The following is a 20,911-nucleotide window of genomic DNA, read 5'->3' as shown; positions in this document are numbered from 1 at the left end:
CGCAACTTAACACGTAATTTCTAGCATATGACTATGATTTTCAATTCTAACCACTTTAGTACAATAACATATACCAAATAGTGTTGTGTGCCATGTTTCGTGGAGAAGAAACCAAGTTTGAGCTACAGTATGCAGGAAAGTGCAAAAAAAGCTTAAAAACCTATAAAATCGCAAATTAACACGTAATTTCTTGCAAATGACTATGATTTTAAAATTTACCCACTTCAACACAATAATATATATACCAAATAGTGTAATGTGCTAAGTTTCGTGTAAAACAAACCAAGTTTAAGCAACTTTAAGCACGAAAGTCCAAAAAAAGCTTATAAACCCATAAAGTCGCAACTTAACACATAATTTCTAGCATATGACTATGATTTTCAATTCCAACCAATTCAACACAATAATATACCCAATTGTGTTATGTGAGAAGTTCCGTGCAAACCAAACCAAGATTGAGCTACTTTATGCGCGAAAGTGCTATAAAAGCTTAAAAACACATAAAATCGCAATTTAACACGAAATTTCAAGCATATGATTATGGTTTTCAATTCTAACAACTTCAACACAATAATATATACCAAATATTGTTGTGTGCCAAGGATCGTAGAAAACAAACCAAGTTTGAGCTACTTTATGCGCGAAAGTGCCAAAAAAGTATAAGAACCCAAAAAATCGCAACCTAACATGAAATTTCTAGCATATCACTGTGATTTTGAATTATAACTAATTCAACACAATAATATATACCAAAAAGAGTTGTGTGCCAAGTTTCGTGCAAAATATACCAAGTTTGAGCTTCTTTATGCGCGAAAGTTCCATAAAAGCTTAAAACCATTAAAATCACAACTTAACACCTAATTTCAAGCATATGACTACGATTTTAAATTTTAACCGCTTCAATACACTATATAAATTAAATAGTGTTGTGTGCCAAGTTTCGTGAAAAACAAATCAAGTTTGAGCCACTTTATGCGCGAAAGGGCCAAAATTGGTTAAAATCCCATAAAATCGTAACTTTACACGTAATTTCTAGCATATGATTATGATTTTCAATTCTAACCACTTTAACGCAATAATATATATCACATAGTGTTGTGTGCCAAGTTTCGTACAAAACAAACCAAGTTTGAGCTAATTTATGCCCGAAAGTGCCAAAAAAGCTTAATTGCCAATAAAATCGCAACTTAGCACATAATTTCTAGCATATGACACTGATTTTCAATGCTAACCACTTCAACACAATAATATATACCAAATGGTGTTGTGTACCAACTTTCGTGCAAAATAAACCAAGTTTGAGCTACTTTATGCGCGAATGTGCCATAAAAGTTAAAAAACCATTAAAATCACAAATTAACACGAAATTTGAAGCATATGACTAGGATTTTCAATTTTAACCGCTTCAATTAGATAATGTGTACTAAATAGTGTTGTGTGCAATGTTTCGTGCAAAACAAACCAAGTTTGAGCTAATTTATGCCCGAATGTGCAAAAAAAGCTTAATAACCCATAAAATCGCAACTTAGCACGTAATATCTAGCATATGACTTTGATTTTCAATGCTAACCCCTTCAACACAATAATATAAACCAAATAATGTCGTGTGCAAAGTTTCGTGTAATACAAACGAAGTTTGTGCTACTTCATGCGTGAACGTGCCAAAAAAGCTTAAAAACGCATAAAATCGCAACTTAACACGTAATTGCTAGCATATAACTATGAATTCCAATTCTACCCAATTCAAGAGAATAATACATACCAAATAGTGTTGTGTGTCAAGTTTCGTGCAAAACAAACCAAGTTTGAGCTACTTTATGCACGAAAGTGCCAAAAAAGCATAAAAACCCTTAAAATCGCAACTTAACACGTAATTTCTAGCATATGACTATGATTTTCAATTCTAACAACTTCAATACAATAATATATACCAAATAGTGTTGTGTGCCATGTTTCATGGAAAAGAAACCAAGTTTGAGCTACTTTATGTGCAAAAGTTCCAAACACGCTTAAAATCATTAAAATTACAACTTAACACGTAATTTCTAGCATATGAATATGATTTTGAATTCTAACTACTTCAACACAATAATATGTACCAAATAGTGTTGTGTTCCAAGTTTCATGCAAAACAAACCAAGTATGAGCTACTTTATTCGCGAAAGTGCCAAAAAAAGCATAAAAACCCTTAAAATCGCAACTTAACACGTAATTTTTAGCATATGACTATGATTTTCAATTCTAACCACTTCAATATAATAAAAATATACCAAATAGTGTTGTGTGCCATGTTTCGTGGATAAGAAACCAAGTTTGAGCTACTTTATGCGGGAAAGTACCAAAAAAGCTTAAAAACCCTTAAAATCACAAATTAACACGTAATTTCTAGAAAATGACTATGATTTTAAATTCTACCCACTTCAACACAATAATATATACCAAATAGTGTAGTGTGCTAAGTTTCGTCTAAAATAAACAAATTTTGAGCAACGCTAAGCGCGAAAGTCCAAAAAAAGGTTAAAAACCCATAAAGTCTCAACTTAACACGTAATTTCTAGCATATGACTATCATTTTCAATTCCAACCACATCAACACAATACTATACCAAATAGTATTGTGTGCGAATTTTCATGCAATACAAACGAAGTTTGAGCTACTTTATGCGTGAAAGTGCCAAAAAAGTTTAAAAACCCATAAAATCGCAAATTCACACGTATTTTCTTGCATATGACTATGATTTTCAATTTTAACCCCTTAAACACAATAATATATACCAAATGGTGTTGTGTGCCAAGGTTTGTGGAAAACAAACCATGTTTGAGCTACTTTATGCGCGAAAGTGCCAAAAAAGCTTAAAAACCTATAAAATCAAAATTTAACACGAAATTTCTAGCATATGACTATGATTTTGAATTCTAACCACCTCAACACAATAATATATACCAAATAGTGTTGTGTGCCAAGTTTCGTGCAAAACAAACCAAGTTTTAGCTACTTTATACGCGAAAGTGCCAAAAATGCATAAAAAACCATAAAATCACAACTTAACACGTTATTTCTAGCATATGACTACGATTTTCAATTCTAAGCATTTTAATACAATAACATATACCAAATACTTTAGTGTGCCATGTTTCGTGGAGAAGAAACCAAGTTTGAGCTACAGTATGCGAGAAAGTGCAAAAAAAGCTTAAAAACCTATAAAATCGCAAAGTACCCGTAATTTCTTGTAAATGACTATGAATTTAAATTCTATCCACTTCAACACAATAATATATATCAAATAGTGTAGTGTGCTATGTTTCGTGTAAAACAAACCAAGTATGAGCTACTTTATGCGCAAAAGTGCCAAAAAAGCATAAAAACCCATAAAATCGCAACTTAACACGTTATTTCTAGCATATGACTACTATTTTTAATTCTAACCACTTCAAAAAAATAATATATACCAAATAATGTTGTCTACCAAGTTTCGTACAAAAGAAACCAAGTTTGAGTTACTTTATGCGCGAAAGTGTCAAAAAAGCTTAAACACCAAAAAAATCGCAACCTAACATGAAATTTCTAGCATATGACTATGATTTTGAATTCTAACCACTTCAACACAATAATATATACCAAATAGCATTTTGTGCCATGTGTCGTGCAAAATAAACCTAGTTTGAGCTACTTTATGCGCGAAAGTTCCAAAAAAGTTTAAAAACCATTAAAATCGAAACTTAACAAGTAATTTCAAGCATATGACTATGATATTAAATTTTAACCGCTTCAATACAATAATATAAACTTAATAGTGTTGTGTGCCTTGTTTCGTGCAAAACAAACCAAGTTTGAGCCACTTTGTGCGCGAAAGAGCCAAAATAGCTTAAAAACCCATAAAATCGCAACTTTACACGTAAGTTCTAGCATATGATTATGATTTTCAATTCTCACCACTTTAACACTATAATATATATCACATAGTTTTTTGTGCCAACTTTCAAGCAAAACAAACCAAGTTTGAGCTAATATATGCCCGAAAGTGCAAAAAAAGCTTAATCACCCATAAAATCGCAACTTAGCACGTAATTTCTAGCATATGACTCTAATTTTACATGCTAATTACTTCAACACAATAATATATACGAAATGGTGTTGTGTCCCAAGTTTCGTGAAAAATAAACCATGTTTGAGCTACTTTATGCGCGAAAGTGCCATAAAAGGTTAAAAACCATTAATATCACAACTTAACACGTAATTTCAAACATATGACAAGGATTTTCAATTCTAACCGCTTCAATACAATAATATATACTAAATAGTATTGTATGCGAAGTTTCATACAAAAAAAAACCCAAATTGAGCTACTTTATGCGCGAAAAGGCCAATATAGCTTAAAATTCCATAAAATCGCAACTTTACACGTAATTTCTCATATATGATTTTGAGTTTCAATGCTAACCACTTTAACACAATAATATATATTACATAGTGTTGTGTGACATGTTTTGTGCAAAATGAACCAAGTTTGAGCTAATTTATGCTCGAATGTGCCGAAAAAGCTTAATAAGCCATAAAATCGTAACTTAGCACGTAATTTATAGCATATGACTTTAATTTTCAATACTAACTACTTCAACACAATAATATATACCAAATGGTGTTGTGTGCCATGTTTCGTGTAAAACAAACCAAGTTTGTGCTACTTTATGCGTGAAATTGCCAAAAAAGCTTAAAAACCCATAAAATCGCAAATTCACACATAATTTCTAGCAAATGACTATGATTTTCAATTTTAACCACTTCAACACAATAATATATACAAAATAGTGTTGTGTGCAAAGGTCGTGGAGAACAAACCATGTTTGAGCTACTTTATGAGCGATAGTGCCCAAAAAGCTTAAAAACCAATAAAATCACAATTTAACACGAAATTTCTAGCTTATGACTATGATTTTGAATTCTAACCACCTCAACAAAATAATATATACCAAATAATGTTCTTTACCAAGTTTCGTGCAAAACAAACCAAGTTTGAGCTACTTTATGAGAGAAGGTGCCAAAAAAGCTTAAAAACCCATAAAATCGCAATTTAACACGAAATTTCTAGCATATGACTACGATTTTCAATTCTAACCACTTCAACACAATAATATATACCAATAAGTGTTGTATGCCAAGTTTCGAGTAACACAAACCAAGTTTGAGCTCCTTTATGCGCGAATGTGCAATAAAAGCTTAAAAACCCATAAAATTGCAACTTAACATGTAATTTCAAGCATATGACTATGATTTTCAATTGTTCCCACTTAAAGACACTAATATGTACCAAATAGTGTAGTGTTCTAAGTTTTGTGCAAAACAAACCAAGTTTGAGCTTCTTTATGTGCGAAAGTGGCAAAATAGCATCAAAACCAATAAAATCGAAACTTAACACCACTAGTGGAAAAAACCTTGTTTGCTGCGGTTTTTTTGCCATTATTTGATGTGGTTTTGGCCCCCAGCAATAGTGATAGCAGCAAATGTCCTAATTTAAATGCTGCGGTTAGAAACCGCAGCAATAAGTGGTGTTATTTGCTGCGGTTATGGGCAAAAACCGCAGCAAAAAGTGAAGCATTATTTGCTGCGGGCAGGGGGCAAAACCGCAGCAATAAGTGAAGGTTTATTTGCTGCGGTCAGGTCTCGAACCGCAGCAATAAGTCTCTTTTTTTTTTTTTTTTTTCTTTTTCCGTTTAATCCTTATAATAATGCAATAATATTACAATGTAATAACAGTGATTAATCCAATGATAATCACAGATAATCAACATTAATCTCTTTGTAATAATAAACTCTCGCTCGTATATATATATAATATAATATGTATGTACATATATATATATATATACATTAATAAACTATAAAAAATAATCAATATATATACTAATTTCAATTAATCAAGGACAAATATTAGCAAGATACACGGCAATCTTGTCTTTTAATTCGCGCATCTCTTCACTTCTCAAAGCACGTGTTTCCCTCGGAATGTCGTTTAAAACCTATATTATAATATTAAAATAAAAGCTATTAATATAGAAACATGCATTTAGATTTTACCAATAATATATTTAATTAAGAACGTAACAAATACTTACGGCATCTATATTTTCGACTCCAAATTCCTTCACGGAATTTATAATATCGTCCATAAACTTCAGCGCGTAGTAGCCGCAGTCAACGGAAGAAGGAGGTTGTTGAAAGCACTAAGAGAAAATAGAAGTTAGTGTCAAAAACGGTTAAAAACGCATAAAATCGCAACTTAACACATAAATTCTAGAATATGACTATGATTTTCAATTCTAACAACTTCTACACAATAATATATACCAAATAGTGTTGTGTGCCAAGTTTCGTGCAAAACAAACAAAGTTTGAGCTACTTTACGCGCGGAATTGACAAAAACGCTTAAGAACGGATAAAATCGCAACTTAACTTCTAATTTCTAGCATATGACTATTATTATCAAGTATAACCATTTCAACACAATAATATATGCCAAATAGTGTTGTGTGCCAAGTTTCGTGCATAACAAACCATGTTTGAGCTACTTTACGCGCGGAATTGACAAAAACGCTTAAAAACGGATAAAATCGCAACTTAACTTCTAATTTCTAGCATATGACTATTATTATCAAGTCTAACCATTTCAACACAATAATATATGCCAAATAGTGTTGTGTGCCAAGTTTCGTGCATAACAAACCATGTTTGATCTACTTTACGGGCGAAATTGACAAATAAAAACGCAAAATTGACAGCATCAAACTAGTGACCAGACCACCTTGCACGACACGTGGAGACCAAACCTATGCATCCAGGACCTAGGCTAAAGTGGAAATGGAATCTTGGTACTTGGATCTAGCTATCAAGGTCCTAAAACCATTCTAACAATCCCCGTGGACTCCTAGAAGCTGAGCCGAAGGAGGGCTGGTCGACAGTTTGCTAGATCAGAATTATGTTTAAGTGTTTGTGGTTGTTTCGTGTTCTTTTCATGATCATTTGTAGTTTTTGACTGTGTCATTAATCAAAGCTTACGCACAACATTAATCCTTGCATAACCTAGGCCTTAATCAGCCCCGGTTTCGCATCAAAACCATGTTTGAGTACTTTACGCGCGAAATTCACAAAAACGCTTAAAAACGCATAAAATCGCAACTTAACTTCTAATTTCTAGCATATGACTATTATTATCAAGTATAACCATTTCAACACAATAATATATGCCAAATAGTGTTGTGTACCAAGTTTCGTGCATAACAAACCATGTTTGAGCTACTTTACGCGCGGAATTGACAAAAACGCTTAAAAACGGATAAAATCGCAACTTAACTTCTAATTTCTAGCATATGACTATTATTATCAAGTCTAACCATTTCAACACAATAATATATGCCAAATAGTATGAATAGAAATATATCAGTACCTGAAAGAGTATGAATAGAAATATATTAGAACATAAGCTAAGTAATATTAAGAATATGACTATGATTTACAATTCTAATACGTACGTTCAACACAATAATATATAACAAATAAGTGTTCTGTGCAAAGTTTCATGCAAAACAAACCAAGTGCCAAAAAAACTTTTAAAAGCTTTAAATTCATACCTTGTGAATCACTTAATTCAAATGTATTCCTTCCGTGTGATCTACAGGCATATAACCAAAATCTACATCATCTACATCATCTTGATCCACTGATATTGGATTGATAAAGGGAGGGGAGTCTTCAAAAGCTTCATATTCTTCCTCATCCTCAACATCACCTATACCAAGAATGCTTCTTTTTCCCGGTACAAAAATAGACCATATTTTATCAAACGGGTCTACAATGTAGAATACTTGCTTGGCTTGTGTGGCGTATGAATGGCTCCTCACTATCACGCAAACGAGCTAAGTCTACAAGAGTGAATCCACAAGGGTCGTCATTTTTTATGCATCGTCGATTATTATCTACCCACTTACATTTGAAAAGACCAATATTGAAAGTAGAGTAGTCAAGCTCCCATATTTCATGTACCCGCCCGTAGTATACCAATTTAGCATCAACCGGCGCTTGATCCTTCGCACTCGCGTAAAATGTAGATGACGCCAAAATAGAAACCCCACTATTCTGTAGATATGATGACTTCTTGTCTTGACCCTCAGTCCAAAATGTGAAGCCATTGACATCGTAACCCTCATATTTGTTGACATCATCACGAGGACCAAAAGCTAACCACTTAACAATTTCGGATACACCCTTGAGTTCTTCGGATATTACTCGATTATGAAACCAATTAATAAACGTCTTGTTATGCAACTGCATCAATGCCCTATCCCCTTTAGAAGGATGTTTTGCGCGCAATATATCAAAATGCTCACTCAAAAAAGGATGAACTTCCGGAATATGATGCAACACATACAAGTGTGCTTGTAGAAGGCTTTCTCGAGGAGGTGTGACCGATTTGGAGCCAATTGTTCCTTTTCCCTCAAGCCTTCCTTCATGTCTAGAGGTGGGAAGTCCAATAGGCTTTGCCATGGCCAAATACTCGGCTATAAAGTTACTAATCTCATCGCTCACAGTGCCTTGAATCATACTCCCCTCGGGTTGTGCTGGATTCCTCACCTTGTTTTGTAAAACACCCATGTGTCTTTCAAAAGGATAACACCACCTTAAAAAAACTGGACCCAAAAGTTTGATCTCACGAACGAGATGGACAATAAGATGAACCATTATGTCAAAGAAAGAAGGTGGAAAATACATCTCAAACTTGCATAAAGTTACAATCACGTCGAGTTGAAGTGCATCAAGTTTAAAGGGATCAAGAACTTTACTACAAATTGTGTTGAAGAACGAACATAGTTCGGTAATAGCATATCTCACATGTTTTGGCAGTATTCCACGGATTGCAATTGGTAAGAACACTTGCATCATTACATGGCAATCGTGAGATTTCATGCTTCCCAACTTCAGCTCACCATTTAGGCTAACAAATCTCTTCATGTTGGATGAGTACCCAGACGGAACCTTAATGCCATACAAACACTCACAAAATGTCCGCTTCTCTGCTTTGGACAATGTGTAGCAAGCTGGAGGCAAATAAACTTTGTCATTAAGCATCTTCTTCTTATTGTCACCAACTTCATCATCAGCTCTATTTCTTTTCTTACTCACCTTAACATGTGCCCACAACTCCGGACGAAGACCCTTACATTCAAACCAATCTCGCACGGCCCTAACATCTTTTGTCTTACCCGGAATGTTCATGAGAGTCCCGAGTATGGCATCGCATACATTTTTCTCTATATGCATAACGTCAAGACAATGCCTAACCTGTAGATCTCTCCAATATGGAAGCTTCCAAAAGATTGATTCTTTTTTCCATAATCGGCCTTCACCTCCTTGCACTTGCCCCGTTTTACCAAATACAGTCTCAACTCCCTTAACCTGTTCATAAACCTCATAACCGGTCAAGGGTCGACGAGCTACACGGTCCTCAACCTCCCCATTGAACAACTTCTTCTTCTTACGATATTGGTGGTCTCGTGGGAGGAACTTTCGATGGTGCATGAATACGTGTTTGCACTTAGGAATCCACGTGGATTCCATGTCATCGATACATATCGGGCATGCTTTCTTCCCTTTGTTCTTATACCCCGATAAGTTGCCATATGCCGGAAAATCATTAACGGTGCATAAAAGCATTGCACACAAGGTGAACTCCTCATTAGCATATGCATCAAACACTGAAACGCCTTCATCCCACATCTTTCTCAAATCCTCAACGAGAGGTGCAAGATACACATCTATGTCATTGCCAGGTTGTTTAGGACCGGAGATAAGAAGCGAAAGCATTATGTACTTACGCTTCATACACAACCAAGGTGGCAAATTATAGATCACTAAAAGTACCGGCCAAGTACTATGTTGAGAACTAAGATTGCCGAACGGGTTCATTCCATCCGTACACAGTCCGAGCCTTAAATTACGAACCTCATCCCCAAAAGTCTTATGCAACCTATCAATACTCTTCCACTCCGGAGAATCAGATGGATGTGTGAGCAAGTGACCTTTCTTCACCCTATCTGCATGCCACCTCAAATTTAACGCATCTTTCTTTATAGAAAACAAGCGCTTGAATCTAGATATTATTGGAAGATACCACAATACCTTAGCCGGGGGCCCTTTAGCATCCCGAGTTCCTTTACGCTTGTAGCGCGATAACCCACACCTAGGACACTCTTCTAAGTTCTCGTTTTCATTCCGATACAACACACAATCATTCGGACACGCATGAATCTTCTGGTACTCTAAGCCGAAAGGACACATGAGCTTTTTGGCATAATATGTCGACTTCGGAAGTTCATTTCCCTCAGGAAGCAACTCACCTAACGCTTCTAATAACATTGTGAAACTAGCGTCACTCCAATTGAACTTTGACTTAATGTTGAAAATTGTCAACACTGCTGTTAGTTTGGTGAACTTTGTACATCCAGGGTACAAAGGCTTTTGAGAAGCCTCTGTCAACAAGTCAAAAACACGAGGACGTTTTCCTAACTCATCCTCGACTCCCTCCATCATCTCATCAACACGATCTACTACATTCTCTTCATCTGTCTCATACCCATCAACATGATCTACTACATCCTCATTGACATCGGCCACATTATTGACGTCCTCAACAACACTTTTCTCTTTGTAAACTCCCTCCTCACCATGCCAAACCCAAACATGATATTGAGGCCTAAACCCACGTCGAAGTATGTGCTCCCTAAGGATATCAACACTATCTACCTTTGATACATTGCCACAACTGACACATGGGCAATAAAAACCAACTCCCCCCGTCCTAACTTGATGTTCAACCGCAATACTACAAAATTCTAATACGCCATCAATAAATTCCGACGATTCAATGCTTCCATACATCCAAGAACGATCGTTTGTCATCCTAATTAGTGTGATTAATTGATTCAAAACAAAATTAATACACAAATTTTAAACATATATACTTATTTCTAATTCTAATAAGTATAACAATTAACAACAAACCATATTTTTAACAAATATCACAAATATTTAACAAACTTGAATAATGTAAAACATATATATGTAAAACAGAGACCAAAACTGTTGTAAAACATATATATATATATATATATATATATATATATATATATATATATATATATATATATATATATATATATATATATATATATATATATATATATATATATATATATATATATATATATATATGTATATATATATATGTATGTATATATATATATATATATGTATATATATATATATATGTATATATATATATATATATATATATATATATATATATATATATATATATATATATATATATATATATATATATATGTGTGTGTGTATATATATATATATATATATATATATATATATATATATATATATATATATATATATATATATATATATATATATATATATATATATGTATATATATATATATATATATATATATATATATATATATATATATATATGTATATATATATATATATATATATATATATATATATATATATATATATATATATATATATATGTATATATATATATATATATATATATATATATATATATATATATATATATATATATATATATATATATATATATATACATACACACACATATATATTCAAATAATGTAAAACATATATATGAAAAACTTGAATAATGCAAATTAGTAAAATAAATATAATAAATACAACGAAAACAGAGACCAAAATTAATAATTAATATTCTTAAACTAAAGAGTTTTTTTTTTCTTGCATTATTCTTCATGACTGATCTAACCTACGTACACAAATCCTATTCGAAGTCTTTCATCTTCTTCATGACGAAACTGCCCTTTTTTCTTTGATATTGCTTTATTGATATATTGTTTGATTGAGTTTACAACAACAAGAACAACAAGAACAATAATAATAAGAACCAAGAACAACAACGTAACAAGATTTTAAGTTGAAGATGAACAGAAACATGGTTTATGAACAGCAACATCAACAACAAAAACAACTTCATCTTCTCAAATGACCACAAGATTTTTTACAAGAACAGCAACAACAAGAAGATGAACAGAAACATATATTCGATGAACAGCAACAAGAACAGCAACAAAATTCGTTTATGAAAATTCGAAGTTTGATGATGAAATAAAAATAAAAATAAAAACAGCAACAAGAACAACAAAAGTTCAAAATAAAATTAAAAATAAAAACAGCAACAAGAAGCAACAAGGATTTACCTTCAAAACACAAGTTTGATGATGTACAGTAGATGAAAAGAAGAACCACGAACAGCAACAAGTTTGTGAAGATGAACAGCAACAAGTTTGTGAAGATGAAGAAGATGAACAACAACACGAACACGTACAAATGAAGATGAATAACAGCAAATGAATAAAAGAGCGTTTGTGAAAATGAAGATGAACACAAGAAACGAACACAATATGAAGCGTTTTTGAAGCGTTTGTGAAGATGTTGAAGAGGAACGAATTGCAAAAGAAGATGAAGCGTTTTTTCAATGAACAACAACTGTACATATAACGTTAACGTATTTGAGAAGATATATGAGAAATAAAAAGAAATGGCGGGTTTTATTTGTGCAAAGGTCATTTGCTGCGGTTCATTAGAAAACCGGAGCAATTAATCCAATTTTGCTAGGGTATTTGCTGCAGTTGTGCATAAACCGCAGCAATAAATGCGTGATGCTAGGGTATTTGCTGCGGTCCTTAGGAAAACCGCAGCAATTAGAGTTTTTTTTTTTTTTCCAATACGTTTTTTTATTTTTTGCTGCTAATACACAAAAACCGCAGCAAATATTGAGCAGCAAATACATTTTTTTCCACTAGTGCACGTAATTTCTAGCATATGACTTCCATTCTCAATTCTAACAAATTCAACAAAATAATATATACCAAATAATGTTGTTTACCAAGTTTCGTGCAAAACAAACCAAGTTTTAGCAACTTTATGCGCGGAAGTGCCAAAACAGCATAAAACCCATAAAATCGCAACTTAATACGTAATCTCTACCATATGACTATGATTTTCAATTCTAACCACTTCAACACAATAATATATACCAAATGGTGTTGTGTGCCAAGTTTCGTGTAATACAAACCGAGTTTGAGCTACTTTATGCCCGAAAGTGCCAAAATAGCTTAAAAACCCATAAAATCGCAACTTAGCACGTAATTTCTCGCATATGACTTTGATTTTCTATGCTAATCACTTCAAGACAATAATATATACCAAATGGTGTTGTGTGCCAGGGTTCATGCAAAACTAGCCAAGTTTGAGCTACTTTATGCGCGAAAGAGCCAAAAAAGCATAAAAACCCATAAAATCGCAACTTAACACGTAATTTATAGCATATAACTATGATTTTAAATTCTACCCATTTAAACACAATAATATATACCAAATAGTGTAGTGTGCTAAGTTTCGTGCAAAACAAACCAAGTTTGAGCTACTTTATGCGCGAAAGTACCAAAAAAGCATAAAAACCCATAAAATCAAAACTTAACACGTAATTTCTAGCATTTGACTACGATTTTTAATTCTAACCAATTCAAAAAAATAATATATACCAAATAGTATAGTGTGCCAAGTTTCGTGCCAAACAAACCAAGTTTGAGCTACTTTATGCACGAAAGTGCCAAAAACGCATAAAAACCTATAAAATCGAAACTTAACACGAAATTTCTAGACTATGACTATGATATTCAATTCTAACCACTTCAAAAATATAATGTATACTAAATAATGTTGTGTACCAAGTTTCGTGTAATACAAATCAAGTTTGAGCTACTTTATACGCGAAAGTGCCACAAAAGTTTAAAAACCCATAAAATCGCCGCTTAAGACATAGCATATGACTATGATTTTCAATTCTAACCACTTCAACACAATAATATATACCAAATGGTGTTGTGTGCCTAGTTTCATGCTAAACAAACCAAGTTTGAGCTACTTGATGAGCGAAAGTGCAAAAAAAGCTTAAAAACCCATAAAATCGCAACTTAACACGTACTTTCTAGCATATGACTATGATTTTCAATTCTAACCACTAAAACACAATAATATATACCAAATGGTGTTGTGTGCCAAATTTCTTGCAAAACAAACGTAGTTTTAGCCACTTTATGCCCGAAAGTGCCAAAACAGCTTAAAAAATCATAAAATCGCAACTTAGCATGTAATTTCTAGCATATGACTTTGATTTTCAATTCTAACCACTACAACACAATAATATATACCAAATGGTGTTGTGTGCCAAGTTTCGTGCAAAACAAACGTAGTTTTAGCCAATTTATGCCCGAAAGTGCCAAAACAGCTTAAAAAAATCATAAAATCGCAACTTAGCACGTAATTTCTAGCATATGAGTTTGATTTTAAACGTTAACCACTTCAACACATTAATATATACCAAATAGTGTTTTGTACCAAGTTTCGTGCAAAGCAATCCAAGTTTAGCTACTTTATGCGCGAAAATTGAAAAAAAGCTTAAGGAACCCATAAAATCGCGACTTAATACGTAATTACAAGCATCTAACATTGATTTTGAATGCTAAGCACTTCCACACAATAATATTCCAAATAGTATTGTTTGCGAAGTTTCGTGCAATACAAACGAAATTTGAGGTACTTTATGCGTCAAAGTGCCAAAAAAGCTTTAAAACCCATAAAATCGCAAATTCACACGTAATTTATTGCATATGAATATGATTTTCAATTTTAACCACTTTAACATAATAATAAATACCAAATAGTATTGTGAGCCCAGTTTCTTGCAAAACAAAACAAGTTTGAGCTACTTTATGCGCGAATGTGCCATAAAAGCTTAAAAACCAATAAATCGTAACTTAACATGTAATTTCAAGCATATGACTATGATTTTCAATTGTACCCACTTAAACACAATAATATGTACCAAATAGTGTAGTGTTCTATGTTTTGTGCAAAACAAACCAAGTTTGAGTTTCTTTATACGCGAAAGTGGCCAAAAAGCATAAAAACTCATAAAATTGCAACATAACACGTAATTTCTAGCCTATGACTACGATTCTCAATTCTAACTACTTTAACAAAATAATATTTACCAAATAATGTTGTTTACCAAGTTTCGTGCAAAACAAACCAAGTTTGAGCTACTTGACGAGCGAAAGTGCAAAAAAAGCTTAAAAACCCATAAAATCGCAACTTAACACGTAATTTCTACCATATGACTATGATTTTCAATTCTAACCACTACAACACAATAATATATACCAAATGGTGTTGTGTGCCAAGCTTCGTGCAAAACAAACGTAGTTTTAGCCACTGTATGCCCGAAAGTGCCAAAACAGCTTAAAAAATCATAAAATCGCAACTTAGCACGTAATTTCTGGCATATGACGTTGATTTTAAATGTTAACCACTTCAACACAATAATATATACCAAATAGTGTTTTGTTCCAAGTTTCGTGCAAAGCAATCCAAGTTTTGCTAATTTATGCGCGAAAGTCGAAAAAAAGCTTAAGGAACCCATAAAATCGCAACTTAATACGTAATTACAAGCATCTAACATTGATTTTGAATGCTAACCACTTCCACACAATAATATACCAAATAGTATTGTGTGTGAAGTTTCGAGCAATACAAACGAAGTTTGAGGTACTTTATGCGTCAAAGTGCCAAAAAAGCTTTAATGCCAATAAAATAGTAACTTAACATGTAATTTCAAGCATATGACTATGATTTTCAATTGTACCCACTTAAACACAATAATATGTGCCAAATAGTGTAGTGTTCTAAGTTTTGTGCAAAACAAACCAAGTTTGAGTTTCTTTATACGCGAAAGTGGCCGAAAAGCATAAAAACTCATAAAATTGCAACACAACACGTAATTTCTAGCCTATGACTACGATTCTCAATTCTAACTACTTTAACAAAATAATATTTACCAAATAATGTTGTTTACCAAGTTTCGTGCAAAACAAACCAAGTTTGAGCTACTTGATGAGCGAAAGTGCAAAAAAAGCTTAAAAACCCATAAAATCGCAACTTAACACGTAATTTCTAGCATATGACTACGATTTTAAATTCAAACCACTTCAACCAAATAATATATATCAAATAATGTTGTTTACCAAGTTTCGTGCAAAACAAACCAAGTTTGAGCTACTTTATGCGCTGAAGTGCCAAAAAAGCATAAAAACCCATAAAATCGCAACTTAACACGAAATTTCTAGCATATGACTATGACTTTCAATTCTAACCACTACAACACAATAATATATACCAAATGGTGTTGTGTGCCAACTTTCGTGCAAAACAAACGTAGTTTTAGCCACTTTATGCCCGAAAGTGCCAAAACAGCTTAAAAAATCATAAAATCGCAACTTAGCACGTAATTTCTGGTATATGACTTTGATTTTAAATGTTAACCACTTCAACACAATGATATTTACAAAATAGTGTAATGTTCCAAGTTTCGTGCAAAGCAATCCAAGTTTTGCTACTTTATGCGCGAAAGTCGAAAAAAAGCTTAAGGAACCCATAAAATCGCAACTTAATACGTAATTACAAGCATCTGACATTGATTTTGAATGCTAAGCACTTCCACACAATAATATACCAAATAGTATTGTGTGCGAAGTTTCGTGCAATACAAACGAAGTTTAAGGTACTTTATGCGTCAAAGTACCAAAAAAGCTTTAAAACCCATAAAATCGCAAATTCACACGTAATTTATTGCATATGACTATGATATTCAATTTTAACCACTTCAACATAATAATAAATAACAAATAGTATTGTGAGCCCAGTTTCTTGCAAAACAAACCATGTTTGAGCTACTTTATGCGCGAATGTGCCATAAAAGCTTAAAAACCAATAAAATCGTAACTTAACATGTAATTTCAAGCATATGACTATGATTTTCAATTGTACCCACTTAAACACAATAATATGTACCAAATAGTGTAGTGTTCTAAGTTTTGTGCAAAACAAACCAAGTTTGAGATTCTTTATACGCGAAAGTGGCCAAAAAGCATAAAAACTCATAAAATTGCAACATAACACGTAATTTCTAGCCTATGACTACGATTCTCAATTCTAACTACTGTAACAAAATAATATTTACCAAATAATGTTGTTTACCAAGTTTCGTGCAAAACAAACCAAGTTTTAGCTACTTGATGAGCGAAAGTGCAAAAAAAGCTTAAAAACCCATAAAATCGCAACTTAACACGTAATTTCTAGCATATGACTATGATTTTCAATTCTAACTACTACAACACAATAATATATACCAAATGGTGTTGTGTGCCAAGTTTCGTGCAAAACAAACGTAGTTTTAGCCACTTTATGCCCGAAAGTGCCAAAACAGCTTAAAAAAATCATAAAATCGCAACTTAGCACGTAATTTCTAGCATATGACTTTGATTTTAAACGTTAACCACTTCAACACATTAATATATACCAAATAGTGTTTTGTACCAAGTTTCGTGCAAAGCAATCCAAGTTTAGCTACTTTATGCGCGAAAGTCGAAAAAAAGCTTAAGGAACCCATAAAATCGCAACTTAATACGTAATTTCAAGCATCTGACATTGATTTTGAATGCTAACCACTTTAACACAATAATATATACCAAATGGTGTTGTGTGCCAAGTTTCGTGCAAAATAAACCAAGTTTGTGCTACTTTATGCGCGAAAGTGCCAACAAAGCATAAAAACCCATAAAATCGCAATTCAACATGAAATTTCTAACATATGACGAGCTTTTTCAATTCTAACCACTTCCACACAATAATATACCAAATATTATTATGTGTGAAGTTTCGTGCAATACAAACGAAGTTTGAGGTACTTTATGCGTCAAAGTGCCAAAAAAGCTTTAAAACCTATAAAATCGCAAATTCACACGTAATTTATAGCATATGACTATGATTTTCAATTTTAACCATTTCAACATAATAATAAATACCAAATAATATTGTGAGCCAAGTTTCTTGCAAAACAAACCAAGTTTGAGCTACTTTATGCGCGAATGTGCCATAAAAGCTTAAAAACCAATAAAATCGTAACTTAACATGTAATTTCAAGCATATGACTATGATTTTCAATTGTACCCACTTAAACACAATAATATGTACCAAATAGTGTAGTGTTCTATGTATTGTGCAAAACAAACCAAGTTTGAGTTTCTTTATACGCGAAATTGGCCAAAAAGCATAAAAACTCATGAAATTGCAACATAACACGTAATTTCTAGCCTATGACTACAATTCTCAATTCTAACTACTGTAACAAAATAATATTTACGAAATAATGTTTTTTACCAAGTTTCGTGCAAAACAAACCAAGTTTGAGCTACTTTATGCGCGAAAGTGCCAAAAAAGCATAAAAACCCATAAAATCACAACTTAACACATAATTTCTAGCATATGACTACGATTTTAAATTCAAACCACTTCAACCAAATAACATATACCAAATAATGTTGTTTACCAAGTTTCGTGCAAAACAAAGCTTAAAAACCCATAAAATCGCAACTTAACACGTAATTTCTACCATATGACTATGACTTTTAATTCTACCTTCTTAAACACAATAATATATACAAAATTGTGTTGTGTGCCAAGTTTCGTGTAAAACAAACCAAGTTTGAGCAACTTTATGCCCGAAAGTGCCAAAACAGCTTAAAAACCCATAAAATCGCCACTTAGCACGTGTTTTCTTGCATATGACTTTGATTTTCTATGCTAACCACTTCAACACAATAATATATACCAAATGGTGCTGTGTGCCAGGTTTCGTGCAAACCAAGCCACATTTAAGCTACTTTATGCGCGAAAGTGCCAAAAAAGCTTAACAACCCATAAAATCGCAACTTAACACGTATTTTCTAGCATATGACTATGATTTGTAATTCTAAGCACTTCAACACAATAATCTTTATCAAATATTGTTGAGTGCCAGGTATGCTACGTTTTGCGGAAAATTGCCAAAAAAGCTTAAAAACACATAAAATCGCAACTTAACACGTCATTTCTAGCATATGACTATGATTTTGATTTCTACCCACTTCAACACAATAATATATACTATATAGTGTAAAGTGGTAAGTTTCGTGCAAAAGAAACCAAGTTTGAGCTAGTTTATGCGCGAAAGTGCCAAAAAAGGTTAAAAACCCAAAAAATCGTAACCTAACATGAAATTTCTAGCATATGACTTTTATTTTGAATTCTAACCACTTCAACACAATAATATATACCAAATAGCATTGTGTGCCAAGTTTCGTGCAAAATAAACCAAGTTTGAACTACTTTATGCGCGAAAGTTCCATAAAATCTTAAAAACCATTAAAATCACAACTTAAAACGTAATTTCAAGCATATGACTACGATTTTAAATTTTAACCGCTTCAATACAATATAAAAACTAAATAGTGTCGTGTGCCAAGTTTGGTGAAAAACAAACCAAGTTTGCGCCAATTTATGCGCGAAAGGGCCAAAATAGCTTAAAAACCCATAAAATCGCAACTTTACACGTAATTTCTAACATATGATTATGATTTTCAATTCTAACCACTTTAACGCAATAATATACATCACATAGTGTTGTGTGCGAAGTTTCTTTCTAAACAAACCAAGTTTGGCAAATTTATGCCCGAAAGTGCCAAAAAAGCTTAATCGCCCAAAAAATCGCAACTTAGCACGTAATTTCTAGCGTATGACACTCATTTTCAATGCTAACCACTTCAACACAATAATATATACCAAATGGTGTTGTGTACCAACTTTCGTGCAAAATAAACCAAGTTTGAGCTACTTTATGCGCGAATGTGCTATAAAAGTTAAAAAAAACCATTAAAATCACAACTTAACACATAATTTGAAGCATATGACTAGCATTTTCAATTTTAACAGCTTCAATACGATAATATATACTAAATAGTGTTGTGTGCCATGTTTCGTGCAAAACAAACCAAGTTTGAGCTAATTTATGCCCGAATGTGCAAAAAAAGCTTAATAACCCATAAAATCGCAACTTAGAACGTAATATCTTGCATATGACTTTGATTTTCAATGCTAACCCCTTCAACACAATAATATGTACCAAATGGTGTTGTGTGCCAAGTTTCGTGCAAAACAAACCAAGTTTGTGCTACTTTATGGGCGAAAGTGCCAAAAAAGTGTAAAAACCCATAGAATCGAAATTTAACACGAAATTTCTAGCATATGACTAGGATTTTAAATTCTAACCAGTTCAACACAATAATATACCAAATAATGTTGTGTGCGAAGTTTCGTGTAATACAAACGAAGTTTAAGCTACTTCATGCGTGAACATGCCAAAAAAGCATAAAAATCCTTAAAATTGCAACTTAACACGTAATTTTTTACATATGACTATGATTTTCAATTCTAACCGCTTCAATACAATAATATATACCAAATAGTGTTGTGTGCCATGTTTCGTGGAAAAGAAACCAAGTTTGAGCTACTTCATGCGGGAAAGTGCCAAAAAAGCTTAAAAACCTATAAAATCGCAAATTAACACGTAATTACTAGCAAATGACTATGATTTTCATTTCTACCCAGTTCAACACAATAATATATACCAAATAGTGTAGTGTGCTAAATTTCGTGTAAAATAAACCAAGTTTTAACAACTTTAAGCGCGAAAGTCACAAAAAAGCTTAAAAACCCTTAAAATCGCCACTTAACACGTAATTTCTAGCATTTGACTATGATTTTCAATTCTAACCGCTTCAATACAATAATATTTACCAAATAGTGTTGTGTGCCAAGGTTCGTAGAAAACAAACCAAGTTTGAGCTACTTTATGCGCGAAAGT

Source organism: Amaranthus tricolor, chromosome 5 (genome assembly GCF_026212465.1).
Source record: "Amaranthus tricolor cultivar Red isolate AtriRed21 chromosome 5, ASM2621246v1, whole genome shotgun sequence".
NCBI classification, from domain to species: domain Eukaryota; kingdom Viridiplantae; phylum Streptophyta; class Magnoliopsida; order Caryophyllales; family Amaranthaceae; genus Amaranthus; species Amaranthus tricolor.
The sequence above is the reverse complement of the archived record's forward strand: the minus strand, read 5'-3'. Positions refer to the sequence as shown.